Genomic DNA, 15,645 nt, shown 5'->3' with positions numbered 1-15,645 from the left:
AAAACTACAGATTACAACCCTATGATCTACATTTTGACCAAGAAATTGCTAGGGGGCAAGTACTCTAAATGGATCGTTATCCTGCAGGAGTTCGACTTGGATTTTGAGAAATCTAAGTCTAAGAAATCTTTAGTTTTTGCGGAGTTAATGTGTGACTTCCTGCGTGCTGACACAGAAACTGTGGCGGAGGAGCCCATTGCGGACGAATCCTTGTTTCTAATCAGCACTTTAGATCCGTGGTATGGGGATATCATTGTCTATCTCCAAACCCAATCCTTTCAGCCAGAAATTTCAAGGTCGGAATGTCAGAAAATTCGATTCCAGTCCCAACAATTCAAAATTATTGGAGATACTATTTATCGCCGTGGGGTGGACTCTATTTTTCGACGTTGCTTAACTCACGAAGAAGCTGAAAGGGTTCTAAATGACTGTCACTCTGGAGTGTGTGGCGGTCATATGTCTAGGTATGCCACAGCCCAAAAGATATTGCGCGCTGGCTACTTCTGTCTGTCTTTGTTTAAAGATTGTATTACGACAGTTCGAAAATGCCACAACCGCCAGATTTTTGATCATAAGATGCGCGCTCCACCTGCTCCTCTCCACCCTATAATTGTCGTTGGTCCTTTTGCTAAATGGGGTATCGATTTTATTACATGTAACCCTCACTCGGCTAGGGGGCACGCGTATATCATCCTTGCGGTAGATTATTTTACTAAGTGGGTCGAGGCGATGCCTACATTTGAGGCAGACGGCAAAACAACTGCAATTTTCATGTTCAATCATATAATTGCTAGGTTTGGTGTCCCACAAGCGATAATCATTGATCATGGGCGTCATTTTCGAAACGTTAGGATGACCGAACTTACAGGCCAGCTTGGTTTACGTCACGATAGTTCAACCCCTTATTATCCACAAGCGAATGGTCTGGTTGAATCCGTCAACAAATTTTTAGTTATCATGATCCGACGAATCATTGGGATTCATCGGTTGAATTGGCACAACATGCTATTTTTAGCGCTTTGGGCGTACCGAACTTTAGTAAAAACATCAACAGGGTTCACTCCTTTCCAACTAGTCTATGGTTTGGAAGCTGTGTTACCCATTGAATGCGAAATCCCGTCACTGCAAATGGCCATCGAGTTACTTCTAGCAACTTCCGAAGAGGAAAAGCATTTGTTATACTTAGCTCAATTAGATGAGAATCGACGTGATGCTGCATCGGCGATCGAGACTCACGCAAAACGTATGAAAGCTCAGTATGATCGAAATGTGACCCCTCGAAATTTTTCGGAAGGAGACCTAGTGTTATTATATGATCAAGCTAATGATAAATTAGGCGCTGGAAAATTTGTTCCTATGTGGCATGGTCCCTATATTGTTAAGCGAAAGCTAGCAAAAGGGGCCTATGAATTGGTAGACATTGACGGGGACTCTTTAGGTAAACCCAGAAATGGTCTTTACCTGAAGAGGTATTATGCTTAAAAGGATGGGTATGGAGATTTTTCAGTTAGGTTAGTTTTTCTTTCTAGTTGGTGTGTTTTAGTTTAAAAAGTGTGCTTAGCTTAGAGAGTGTTTTTTTCATCATTATTCCTGCTTATCTTGGTTTTACTCTTGATATTGCAGATGTCGATGCCTCTCCAAACATACATTGGATTTGCTGATGGTGCTTGTCGTAATACACGGAACATCTCTTCCGCAGCTTGGGTTATCTATTCGCCCTCTGACGAGTTAGTTTCTATGCATGGGGTAAGCCTCAGTCAAACAACAAACAACATTGCAAAGTATAGTGCAGTGATTGAGTTATTATCTGAATCTATTTCATTTGGGATTCGGAGTTTGATAGTGAGGTTAGATTCTGAACTCATTGTATTACAGCTTAATAGAGTGTATGCCATTAGAAATCCAGTGTTATTGAGATTATTTTTGAGAGTGCGTCTCTTGGAACGTGAATTTGATTACATTGAATATCAGCATATTCCAAGGTCTTTAAATACATTAGCAGATGCAATTGCTTCTCGAATGTTAAATAGACATTTGCAATAATCATACATGTAAATTTAAAACCATTCCATAACACGATTTACAAGATAAGCTGGTAATAGTGATATATATATATAGGAGTGTGTCAAAAAATACATCGTCTTCGATCATAGGTTGAAAAACACCTTATGATCGGCAAAAATGATAAGTACAAAAAACAAAAATGTCACATGTGCCCACAATAGGCGATCATCCTATCACTGGTGATGATCTCTATAAGAAACCACTGCCCGGGCCACCTTGCAAAGGAACCTCCTAAAAGGTCCCGGGACTCCAATCACATAGCGCTGAAGTCGATGAGGAATGTCATCTATAGTGGTCTCGGGAATATCTCCTATCAAACGCTTGAGATGACCCTCCAACTCGGCCAAAACCTCTGCTGATTCGTCCTGCGGGGCAGGCACGGGTGCAACTGGTTGCTTCCTATCGAAAGGCCGGAGAGCGGCTGGTCGCTGTGGACCCACATCTGCATTTGAAACTTTTGCTATCAGTTTTGAGACGATGGAAAATAAAAAAAAATTAAAATTGGTATAATGTTGAAAAGGATTTTACCTGAGTCATCCCACTGCTCTCCTGGTGGAAGAGCCATGTCTGGGTCACCACGAAAATCTATCCCAGCATAAGGGAAGTCCTGAATGGAAAAGACCTGGTTTTCCAGCCATTGGAAATACTCAGGTTTGAATCGAGCAACCTCTGTCCTCTCGTCCGGGTGACGGGCCATGACTGCAACCCATCGCATCAGTTTGGGCTCTCGAGGAAGCCCAGCTCCAACAGTAAGGTGCTGCGGGATCAGCATAGGAACCCTCTCCAGGCCAAAACTCACGACCAAAGCCCCATAACCAAAGGTCTTTAGTCGTCCGCTCTTGGCCCTGGTCAGTTGGCCCTTCACATTGGCCAGCACAGCATCGCACCAGTTGAAGATGGTGCCTCGAAAGCAATCAACTGCCATACGCATCTGGGATCCGGTGGCAATATGTAATGCGGCAGCTCTGCAAAGTCTAGTGACAGTAAATGCAATCACCATGAGTTCAGGATGGGATATGGTCTTTATGTCTATCCCTTTGTCTCTAGCCTGGCTGTTGCAGTACTCTAGCCGGAGGCTATCGACAGACTGTCCACCTGCCCTAGTCTCGTGCAGAGTCAAGTCTTCACCTCTCTTAGGCAAACCAGTCAAAAAATAAATGTCCTCCGACTCGATTTCAAGCTGGTGGCCGCCAATGAAGAAGCACTGGTCCTGTATGCTCCATCTGTCAACCAGCCACTGTAAGAAATCCACCTGATCCCTCATGCCAGGAATGGCCCAGAATTTGTACAGTCCGCATGCCCTCAAAGCATCAAGTGAAGGTTGATGATTCCATGCGGCAGCATCCACGTCTTCATGCTCTCGTTCACGCCAATCTAGCATGATGTACTCTCTGCATCAAGTATAATGATAAATTAAATTGCTAGAAAACATTTTGTATGGTCCATTTTTGAGAATTTTTGGGTTCAAAACCCTTGCGGTGGGGTACGCACCCTCCGGGTTAGACACAGTGCGTGGGACCGCACTTTGTCTACACGGAAGGTGCGGACCCCAAGCTTTTTCCCAATGGAGAAAAAGTCGGGGTCCGCGGGTCCGCAATGGTAAACCTGCGGACCCCCGCGCGCGGGTTTTGCGCCTAAAAACCCTCCCAAAAATGAAATGAAGGACTAAAACAAAAAATTAAACGGTTAAAAATGAAGAGTGGGATGATGTGGATTACCTGGAGAAGACAGCGTTCGATTCTGACGGTTGGATTTTCCGCAATCTTCACGGGAAGTTTTCTGAGCAAAAGCACTATTTTCTCACCCAAACTCAAACGGTAAAAATGAATTGACAAAGGCCCTTTTTATAAGTTTTTTGAGTAAATGAATTGCAAATTTGTTTATGTTTCACTTTGAAAAGGTATTTTTGCAACATTTTTATCCATTTCAAATAGGTATGAGTAATGTTTGTGTTTTTGTGCAGAATAAAGGATTATTCAGGTGAAATCTATCATTTTCGACGGAAAAAAATGTAGAGTCATCTTTAAGATCTTTTCTGACACCTAAAACATGAAAAGATTGCCGAGTGTTTCTTTTAAACTCGTTAAAACGGAATTAAAAGACGGTCCACTTACAGCTCTTTTCTGACCGTAAAAACATGAAAAGATTGCTGGATTTTTGTCATTTCGAATTCGATATTGGTTATAAAACGATGTGTCATTGATCGCTTTTTTACTTTTTCGGGTCAAGGGCACTAATAATGAAAAGTACTCCTTGGTCGTAAAAGATCAAGCGGTTCTCTCAAGTATTATTTTATACTTTTTCGGGCTTGGGAGACACAAATTTACGAAAAAGGTCAACCCTGGAGTCTTCTTAAGTTTTTTCAGACTCTCTAAAATTGAAAAACATTAAGTTTCTCCTATACTGGACTCGTTAAAATTTCACAGTAAAGGACCTGTTCAATTACAAACAGGAACGAACCACTCCTTCTTAGGGTTTGAATTTAAACTAAGTTGGACTCAGCCGAAGGATGAGCTTATAATCAAGCAAATGTTATCCTCCTCAAGCTTGTCAAAAATAAAGAGGTACTTGCCAGAAATGGTGGGGGAAAAGAGAGAAAAATGAGTCTGTTTGTCATACTTTGTAACCACTCTTGAACACGACACTTTTATTCACCTGGGTTGGGAAATCCTTTGCCTAACAGTTGATCAAACCACATTGAAAGTCTTTAGCCGGTTTCTGGGTATTAACTTTGGGTCAATTGCCACCAAGCCATCTGTCGTGTCGTTATGTGTTCAAGAGGTCACTTCTAATAACCCATTCATCTGCAAAATATCTGTCATCCATCTTGACCATCCCTGAGTCAGTCCTTGCAACTAAATTTCTTCAACTTGATCTATGATTTCGTGTTGTGGGCTTGCCTACGACGGATCGCTTTCTATCGACATCAGCTCATTATCTAGAAAGATGATCTAGAAATCATCAGTACCTTGAGATCTGCATGCCTCAATGGCAGGTTTCTCACCTTTGACGACAGTTTACATCATTGACTTTCGATCGAAGGATTCCGTGATATGTTCGATATCAACACATCTATTCACATCTCATGGATTGTACTGGGTACTTTGAGAGCCATTGACATCACTGGTGGTTTCTCTCACACTTGTTAACAGTTTACATCATTGACTGGTAATCAAGTGGTTTCTACCATATTTGACATCAACACATTTATTCGCATGGATAGAATCGTACTATTTCGGGAAGTAGAAATGAAGACCCTGGATCTAGTTTCCACCATCCAGGCTGCGAGGAATTTTGTATTCATTAAGTTGTGGAATATTCATAAACAGATGGCCGCGTCCATACTGTGTTCACATGAGTCTATACTTGTGATGTTTTACAAGATCATTCCTATATCAGAGCAGTAGATAGTTTTCTAGTTAGTTTTGATCTGAGTATGGGAATGCCTACCTCAACAATGATATGATCTCATATATATATCTTGCATTGAGTGTTTTTACAGGTTCCGACCAGGCTCTCCACAAGATGATCCTCGAAATGATAAAGTACTTCACTCTTCCTATATGATAAATGAAATCCTCATCTACTACAGACTTCACACTTTAGGGGGCAATCTGTTACACAAAAATATCGTCACCATGATTATTTGCAGTCAATATGGGTCTATCATCACTTGTACTATCCTCCTAAGCAAGTCTAAGACCTCAGCTCTTCAAATCAAGCTTTGGAAATGGGAGAAAGACATTAAAAATCAATGTAACTCTGGTTCCGCACTTTCTCTCATGGTCACCTGCGGTCCCGCACCTTCTGTGTACAAAAGCTGCGTACCTACCCGCTCTGTCCCTAACGGTGTAGGTGCGGACCCCTGTGAAAGTCAAAAGGCGCAATTTTTATCTTAAAAAACTCACTTTGGGTTAATTCTAGAGTTTTCTAGAAGGAATTTTGATGTGGATTGTTCGCTCTGAGGTGGTTCATGCATCCCAAAAGAGAAGGAGCTAATCCCTTGACTAAAGGAGCTATCCCTTTGAAGGAGGGCTTTATCCCTTTGAAGGAGGACCTAGTAACTTCCCTCCATTGCACTATAAATACAGGCATTGGAGTGAGGACTAGAGAGGTTAGAAGCTGAACATTTTGAGGGTAAATGCTGGTGAAATTAAGACTTCCTAGTTGAGCTTAAGAGGAGAGATCACATACCTTTTTGGCTTCATTGGGGAGTGAGTGAAACTTGTCAAAGTAGAGGAGACTTCTTGCTGGACCCTGGGAGGAGCTTTTACAGCGTCAAGGCAAAGGTTGTAAAGTTCTTCTTCTTTTGAATTAATACAATCAAACTCATTTTTCTCAACAAGTATCTTATGTTATTTGTTTCATGAACTCCTTGACTTTCATGTTAAATATGTTTTATGCAATTGGCTTTTCAGGTGCTATTTAATTTGTTTGCCTTGTTTGTGTTTGCAGATTTGTGAAACATTTGGATCAAAGGAGCGAGGGCATCCACAAGCTTGCGTTGGACCAAAGGTAGGCCCTAAAAACACTTGTTTGCTATTGGTTATCAAAACATATTTAGAGAAAGATAGTGTCTGGTTGGTTTGCTTGTCATTAGGTCTTCTTTAGATTCTAGGAAGGTCTATCTTGTCCGCAAGATCGACTCATTCCGTGTGACACATGTGTTTAACAAAAATAGAAATGCATTTATACTCAGATTTGAAATATAAAATTTAATGCATATCAAAGCATGCAAAACTAGCTTCTTTACCTGATATGGTGCTAGGAGTTGTTGAATGATTGAGTGTTGTATGTCGACTATTGTCTGAAACCAAGATTCAATATGATCCACATACTCTTGGTCCTTTGATTCACTAAAAATTGTTGGTGTATCTCCCTTTGTCATGTCGTGTAGATCTTCCATGGTGTTTTGATTTCTCTCTTGAAGGAATGAAGGATCTGGTGAGAAGTAGGAGGGAATCTCCTTGATCTCAAGCTCCAATATATGCTCTTCCCTAATCATTTATTCTCCTTCAAATTAGAAAGGATGATAAAAGAAAATTATTGGGTTTTCTCCTTGATATTGTTCATGAAATTTCCGATATTTCCCTTGATGTTGCTCATGAGTCACTTATTGTTCTCCTCCTCACTAAGATGCAAATGTATTTCTGATTGTGACCAGGTTTTCCAAACTGTTTAGAATATTTTTTCCCATTTGGATGGTCATTATTTTAAGACTTTCAACAATAACAGTTGTTACAACATTAGCTATTATAGCAGTGTTAATAGTAGTTGTTACAATAGTTTCAACAGTAGTTATTACAAGAATTTAAACAGTTTCAAAAATAGTTGTTACGATAATTTCAACAGTTTTAGCAACAACCATTACAACAATTTCAGCAGTTTCAATATCAACTATTATATAACTTTCAGTAGTTTCAACAACAATTGTTACAATAGTTTCAACAGTAATAACAACATCAACTGTAATGGCAGTTTTGACAATAACAATAGTATCAATTGTAACAACAGTTTCTACAACAACAAAAACATTATTTGTAGCAATAGTTTCAGTATGAGTTCCAATTATGTATTCTTCCACTAATGATCTATTGATTGGGGCTTCTTCATAGGGTAAATTCTCTTCTTCATGCTTTATGGTACTAGGGGAAATTATTGAATTCACTCCTCTCCCCAATTTAATGGGGGATTAAGTGGGAAATATGGGTGCTTTGACTTGTTGTGCAACCTTCTTATTTGGATTTTTGTTAGGATGCAAAGGTAGTTAGGACCATAGAGGAGTATTAATTAGTGGTGCATTAGGTAAAATTTGCAATTGTTATTGTTACGTCCACGGTAAAAATCCCATTTGAAATGGATTGGATAGTGTTAGTTTTTCAGATGCTCAACCCGAAGTGGGGTAAGTGAGGCAGGCTGTATGTCTAGGTGGGTAGAACAGTTGGTAGCACTAAAATGAGCACAAGTGGGTAGCTAATTTTTCATGGAAACATTCCTTGGAAAGGAGGTTTCAAACCATCTTTGAGGCGATGGAAATATCTTACTCAGGGGATAGGGCTACTATGACCATAGCGTGGGGTATTGAATTCAAGGAGGACTAGGAATTTTCCATGGAATAGTAGGATTTTGAATTTGTTGAGGAATCTATTAAGGATTATAAATGTTAGTCCAGGAATTAAGAAACAATGAAGTGTATTGAGATATACTTGATGGTCATGCTTGAAAAGGCTCCTTTGTCACCTCACTTGATTCCTTGAACATTACTTTCAATCCTAGTAGCCATGGGAAATTCTTCGTTAAGTGATCCTGCTCAGAAGTTCCACAAATTTTCTCACTGTTAAGCAAACACCTTCTTAGTGAGTTTTTTTCCCTACAATTGGAGTGGAATATTAGTTGTTATTTCTCAACTTCAAATTTCTTCTCTCTTTCCTAGAAAACACCCAATTATGCAGACAAAGAGCTAATAATATCATTTTTTAAAAATTTGAGAAAAATACTAATCGCCACCCTTGTGGCTCTATCATTGGTTGATTTTTTTATATCAAAAAAATCATCTAATGATCTTCTTGTAATATTAATTTAGAGATCCATTGAAGCACCATTTATTCCTTGCTCAAGTTACAATATTCTTTAGCTAGCTCCTCTATTATTTCAACACATGTATTAGCACACGGGGAGAAAAAATTCAACATTGAATGAAATTTACCAAAACAAAAACTAATTGTAGAAAATGTAGCCTATGTGTCCTAACTCAATATGAGGCTAAGCCCCCTTCAGGTTTTTGAAGCGATGCACAAGTTCTTGCCTCTTGTATTACCTCCTTGTCAACTTAGAGTGCAGAACATATTTAATACACTCATGAACAATGCATATATGAAAAGAAACAATCATAATCATGTCCTTGCGCCCCTAATAATATCCTCGACAACGATGCCAAAACTTTGGGCATAATAATTGTTTTTTAATTAAGAATAACTAATCTTACTCAAACATAAATTTTCAATCTAGGTAGGTCTTTTTATTTCAAGGTTACTACGAAAAGTATATGCATGAAAAAATCGCTAACTGGCATTAACTAATTTCTAATAGTAAGCTTTCTTATACAAGAATTAGCACACTGTCAATCCAAAATATATTTTCACTCTTCACACTTGTAGGAATGAAAATAAATTCAAAAACACCACAGTGTCAAATCCTCACTTGCATATAAAACACATTGCACATAATGTTGAAAAAGAAATCACACTTTTATAATTCAAATAACTTTCATTCATCAAAACCACTCTTACAATAAGTAGAAACAACATTCTTGAAATCAACCCTTTTGCTACACACCATCATTCAATAAAACCCCCACATAACCATTCATTCAACCAACATAAATCCACTCAATAACTACATGTCAAACTGTATTAGCTGTAATAACAACTAGCTAATAGTCTCTATCAATAGTGGATCATAGATCTATAATAGTAGTAGTAATCAAAAAATGGTAACAACACTTGGTTAGTGAGGATCGATCCCAAAGACAATTATGTTGATATACAAGTGATTATACAAGATATTATGCAAGTCAAACTAATCCAATAGTAACAACAATCTACTAACAAGAATTTGTAGCAATGGTAATAAGAATTATAATAGGAACTGAATTAATATAACTTGAAAATGAATTAAAATAAAATAATCACACTAAATCTACTAACACAACAATCCATACTTAGGAGGAGGGCCTTTCCTCCCTAGAAAGGGGTTGGTAATTTATAGCTCATAAACTAGGAACTCGGAGATAAGCCATGAATGTACAAAGATTGTAGTAGATCGGAAATAAAGATACAAGATCCATAGCCTGAGAATGATGATGCATCCCCCTCCTAACCTAGATTAACTTAACTAATATCTGCAACCTATCCTTAATTCATATTTTATAGAACGAGACAAAGGGGATAATTGGAACATATTCCCCCAAATATAGGTTTTCACAATTATGGATAGAATACAAAATATTCTGATTACTTATTTTTGGAAGATATTGGTTGGAAAACAACTTGAGATCTGATTACATAGGATTAATATATCATAGAATCATATTATAATAGGTTGGATTTGTTTCAGTTGATAACTAGTTGCTTCGTTTAGGATGAAATTTGTCAACTGATGCAACAATAAATCTTTGCTTGTGAGAACTATACATAGTGCCAAATCCATGAACCTTTTAAAGAAATTTCTTGCAAGTCACCTAATTGGGAATGTTCCGAGAAAAACCCATTTTGCATATTTTCCATATTCATCTTCGTTTGTCCAAAAACCATGTCTAAAGTTACTCACCTAATTCTTCCTAGCGTGAGTTGTCTGACCTTTAGATCATGATCTAGAACCTAATGCAGTTGATGTGGTTATGACTTGGATACCATAAATCCATGTCAACATCCCTATTAATGAAAGCCATGTTCCATAGTTTCTTGTGGACCTACATCACTATTCTAATCTTGGAGGTTGTGACTGTTATTGTATAAGAACAACTGGAATCACACAGGAAAACCATCATCAGGAAAACCAACAATAATCATTTTTAATTCATCAAAAATAAAGGAGCATAATCATGGCTAACTAATTTATATTTTTAAGCTTAATGTAGCACATTCATGAAGAAACACAACAAGATGGATGATAAATGAGAAAAGAAGTGTGATAAATGACTCAAAACAGTTGTTTAGGATGGTGAAAATGTGACAATTTGGAGACCCAATAATCTACATTCTCAACATTAAGCTTGATCTGCCAAGATTTGCTAAAGTTGAAAATTCAGCCATTTCTCATGCAAAATATTTTGTAGACCTATGAAGGTACCCGATAGGTAATAGGCTGTAGCCCTAGATCCCATGTAGTATTCTTAATATTTTATTCCGGTGCGATATTTTCCTTCCATTTTCTAATCTCTACTCCCAATTTTTCCTCCTAATATAATTACATGGTGGGCCATTGCTTCTTCATCTCTCAACAACCTGGTGATTTGTTTCCTTCTCCGTAATCCTAAGGTCAAATCACTCGTCTTTTGTCTACCATTGGGGAAGGTTGGGCATGAGTTGAAGGAACTATATGTATTGAAGGCAATGCCATCCATATTGCTTTTAATAAGATGTTGTTCTTCTGTATTTCATTTATGAGATTATTCTTAAACCCTAGCCTTTGGGCCTTTAGCCCAGTCAATGGCTTCAGTGAGGGTATTCAAATTATGAAACCCTAGCTTGCTTTTTCATAGTTAATTCCTCAATATTTTTATCTTACAACATAAGTATTTTATTTTTTTAACAATGTTTGATATGTTGGGTTGTATAAACAAAAGGTGTGAGGCATCATAGGTTTACCTTTCCCATTTCGCTTCCTCAACTTGTCATTTGGCACCCCAATGTTGAATTTTATAGCGTCATCCTGAAAAGGAGAGTCAGTTTCTAAAATGTTAGTAACATTTTCTTCCATTGGTTTAGATCTATCATCACCAATAACATCTACATTCTCTTCCACAATTTGTTAATCCTTGTCTTGCGAAAAAGATATTTTAGGGTATCAACATTGGTGTTTGTGTGTTGTGGCTGAGTCCCTTCTACCTTTGGCTGGTAATTTCATAGTGATTTGAAAGATGGTTGTTGATGGTTTGGTCCTTATCCTTTTAAAAAATGGATTCAAGGAATAGCAATTTGTTTTAGTTCATCAATAATAGTAATCTTAATAAGGCCCTTATGAAAAGGCTCTTCGATTTCTAAACTGCTACAACCATTCTTGTCAAATGTTTCAGGAGATAGTAAGACATATTCATATGTTTAATCCTAGCCAAATGCATCAAAATACATGTGGTAAAGATAGACTTGCCTGAAGTGGCCTTTTTAGGCAATGAAGTTTTAAACCAAATAGACAACATCCCATCACAATTGTGGTAATTCTTCTCTCTGAATCCCCTACTTTAAGTCAATTAGTGATGACGAATCTTAAAAGAAAGAACACCAATTCTCACTGGAAATTTTGTGGTTCTTTTACCACTTTTCACCATTATATGGAAACCCGATGATTGTTATAAGGGTTTCTTCATTTACCATAATTTTGATATTTTGTACTAATTCCTTGGCTACATTGAAGGTCCTATAAAATTCTAGAGCAATCTAAGTGACATGCCCCAGAAATTTTTCAAGAAATGTGATCCACTATTAACTAACGAAGACATCTTGGATAGCTAGACTTGGATAGATAGATTCTACACTATATGGATCAATGTGTACCATTGTTCCTCCCATAGTTCCTTATGTTCATTTACCCTCCTTATTCCAAAATTACCTTTTACTTTAACCTATATACTTTCCTTGTTCTCTATACTCTATCCTGCCTATGACAATGGTAGTTCATTATCACTATGTTGCTCTTTTTTAATTTAACCAGTATGGAGGCCATGTTGAATCATTTCCATTAATTCCCCAACATTATGGCCTAACTAGCTAGCTACAAAAAGGCTATAGTTTTATGCCCTTTGTTGTTCATGTAATTATTGTGCCTTAGCCAAAGTACCACCCAATCATGTGGAGCAATGCTGCAAAATATCTCCTCATGCTAAAAATGTGGCATGAACTATGAAATGACATATCTTCTATGAAACAAGATGATGAGACATCGTTGCATTATATGGAGATTTTTCATTTCATTATTATAACGAGGTATAAGGTAATAGTCATGAAATAATATAATCAACATAAAATAGTCATGAAATAAAATTATAAACCATCCAATGGTCTAATCATAATGGATAAAGATATTGAGTTTCTAAAAATGGATTATAGAATTTAAGTGGTTATTGACAGTGTTGGACCCACCAACATTCAGGGGATCTCCTCGGTATAAAGTCCCAACTAGACCTCACACCATTTGGTGTAGGAGTCCCATACGGTATGATGGACCAGTTTCCATTATCTTAAAGGTATTCCTTAGCTCTTACTTATCAGCGCATGAGAGTGGTATACTTAGTCTTCAAACAACAAGGTTCATGTCCCTGGTTAGTCTTGAGTGTAACTTGTGTATAAGTTCTTTCACTATAGAGGAAAAAGGTGAGAGTGAGTCTCAATTCGAAAGGGAATATTCCTAATGCAGTTAGAGATGCAGAAAATAGTAGGATTTGCTCATCTTCTAGTGGAGTAGTCCACATGGATGTGGCAGTCACAAACACAGAGTGAATAGATAACACATACGACACCCAGTGGAGTAGTCCACACGAGTGCGACGGTCATTATAACATTTTTATAAGAATGAATCTATTTAGTGTCCAATGGAGTAGTCCACTTGGGTGATACAACTAAAACAACCGAAATAGTTTCACTATTTTAGTACAAGTTAAAGAAACATGCGTTACAAGCATCCAAATAATAGTCTTACAAATGAATACAATACATGTGTGAACACATGCTGACTAGTTAACATGCTTCCAAGTTAAGAAAAAGTTCAAAGACACATCCATACACCATACATCAATAACCCCGATAGTGGGGCGTTGGAGAAATGTTTCGCTCCTCAAAGAAAAGACCACAAACTCTTAAGGCTATGTGGGAGGAGCCAAGGTGAAAATTCCTTTTCATGTACAAATGAGGGGTATATATAGCCAAGGGTGAACTTGACCCTTGTGGCTCTTCGACTTCCCTCATGATTGTTTGACTTACATGACTCTTCAACTGACATGACTCTTCAACTTTGTATGTGGGTCTCTTGGACTTCTACGTTACATTAGATTGATTACAACATTATGGCCCACAGTAGTGATGTGTTTGAGATGACTCATGACATGAATCAACATGACATTGATAGTATGTTCATGCTGATGGTGGTGTCCATGTCGAGCTACTGTACTGCTGAGTGATGAGTGTGTTCTTGGTTTATCATAGTTTCACCTCTGCATGACAAGGTGTGCAGAGTCTTTGATCGTATTGGTTTCTGCTTGATGTTGTATGTGCATGTATCCCCTTCGCTGGTACTTGGCATGCTTCACGTGTTCATCCATTTGTGGACAAGTCTGCTAGAATCTGCTCCTTGTTCATCTCATTCGTCATCGCGCCATGTCTCATCCACGAACCTGTCTTTGAAATCATTCATGATGAGATGACATCAAATCCATAGATATCCTAGTCTACCATTATGCATCATTTTTCATTTTCAGGTGTAGGTGATCAGGAGAGAGGACAAGGCTCTAAAACTATGCAGAGCACATTGGACGCTGGGATGCGAGACTTCAGGGAATTGTCGGGAAAAGTTGCGTAGAGGTCACTGAGAGGCTGGGTTGAGCATTCTGGGATAGCAGTGACACCTGCAGGATCTGGCTCATGTGGGAGGCAGAACTTTTCAATTTTTATAGGGAAGGCAGTGTAAGCAGCAGGAGGCACTCATAGTGAAAACTGCAAAAATTTCCAAAGGAGGTCAGGATCAGGCTGCGAGAGATTATTGGTTAGAACTGCGCAGATATGGGATGTAGTCATGTAAGAAATGTCTACACAGTTTTCAAGCTTAGCAAGGTGCCAGGCAGTGGGTGCATTGTCCATGAAAGCTACACAATTTTCAGGAGGAGTGGCTAGAAGGCTAGCAGGGGGACTGATTGAAACAATTGCGCAATTTACAGATACAGTGCAGTGATAGGAAGCAGGTTCCTATCCCTCATGTCTGCACAATTTCTTCAGTTAGTGCAGGGAGGCAGGTTGACAGCTTCTACACAATTTTGGGGATGAGTTCAGCCCTAGGTTACTACCCAGTCAAATTCTCCAGCTGACTAGCAAGAGGCTTGATGGATAGGCTTTCAGGAAGTGCAGACTGAGATAATTTCTCAGGAAACTTCTGCATCATGCTAGGTGACAGTCATCCATGTTGTTTCTAGGATTTCAAAATGTAGATTTCCTAGAAAGCAACCTCAAGCTCTGCGTAGTTCTAGGCAACGGTGCTTGGTCACTAAGGGCTGATATTACGCAGTGCAACTCAGTGGAGGTCCGACTGATGGAGGGTGGTCTGGTCGACAAATATTTGGAAAAATGGTTATGTGTGTGAGCGATTGAACTTGTGTATACATGACTTCACGAACACACAGTCAACATGGCTTGACAACAAGATACCTCAAACCAACAAGACAACATATGCTCAGTGTGATGGACTAAAGGGTGTGAAAGACAAGTGCGACACTTTAGATAGATCACTGAACAACTGTGACTACACTTGCAAAACATTGCATACAACTTCATGTGTGAGTGCACGTTGTATTTTTCAACAACCCCCAACTTTTATACAATAATTTCCTATGAAATTAATTCTGTAAAAATAGGGGACCCTTTTAAAGTTTTAAAACACCAAAAGAAACACATTTTTTAGTTTTATACCATTTGATTTTATTTCATAAAAATAAAAGATCCAAATAGTCCCCGAGACCAAAACTCATACTTAGGCTTTAAAAGACTTATGTATTAAACATGGGGTTATTTAATAAAAAAAACGATAATAAAAAATCAAAGTTTTAGTTGGATTTTTCCAAAGTCCAACTATCGGAACTAAAACCCCAACGTATCCTCA

This window comes from Pinus tabuliformis, chromosome 7, assembly GCF_031772625.1.
Source record: "Pinus tabuliformis cultivar Carrire ecotype Pingquan chromosome 7, CPIR1, whole genome shotgun sequence".
NCBI lineage: Eukaryota > Viridiplantae > Streptophyta > Pinopsida > Pinales > Pinaceae > Pinus > Pinus tabuliformis.
Note: the sequence above shows the minus strand (reverse complement) of the source record.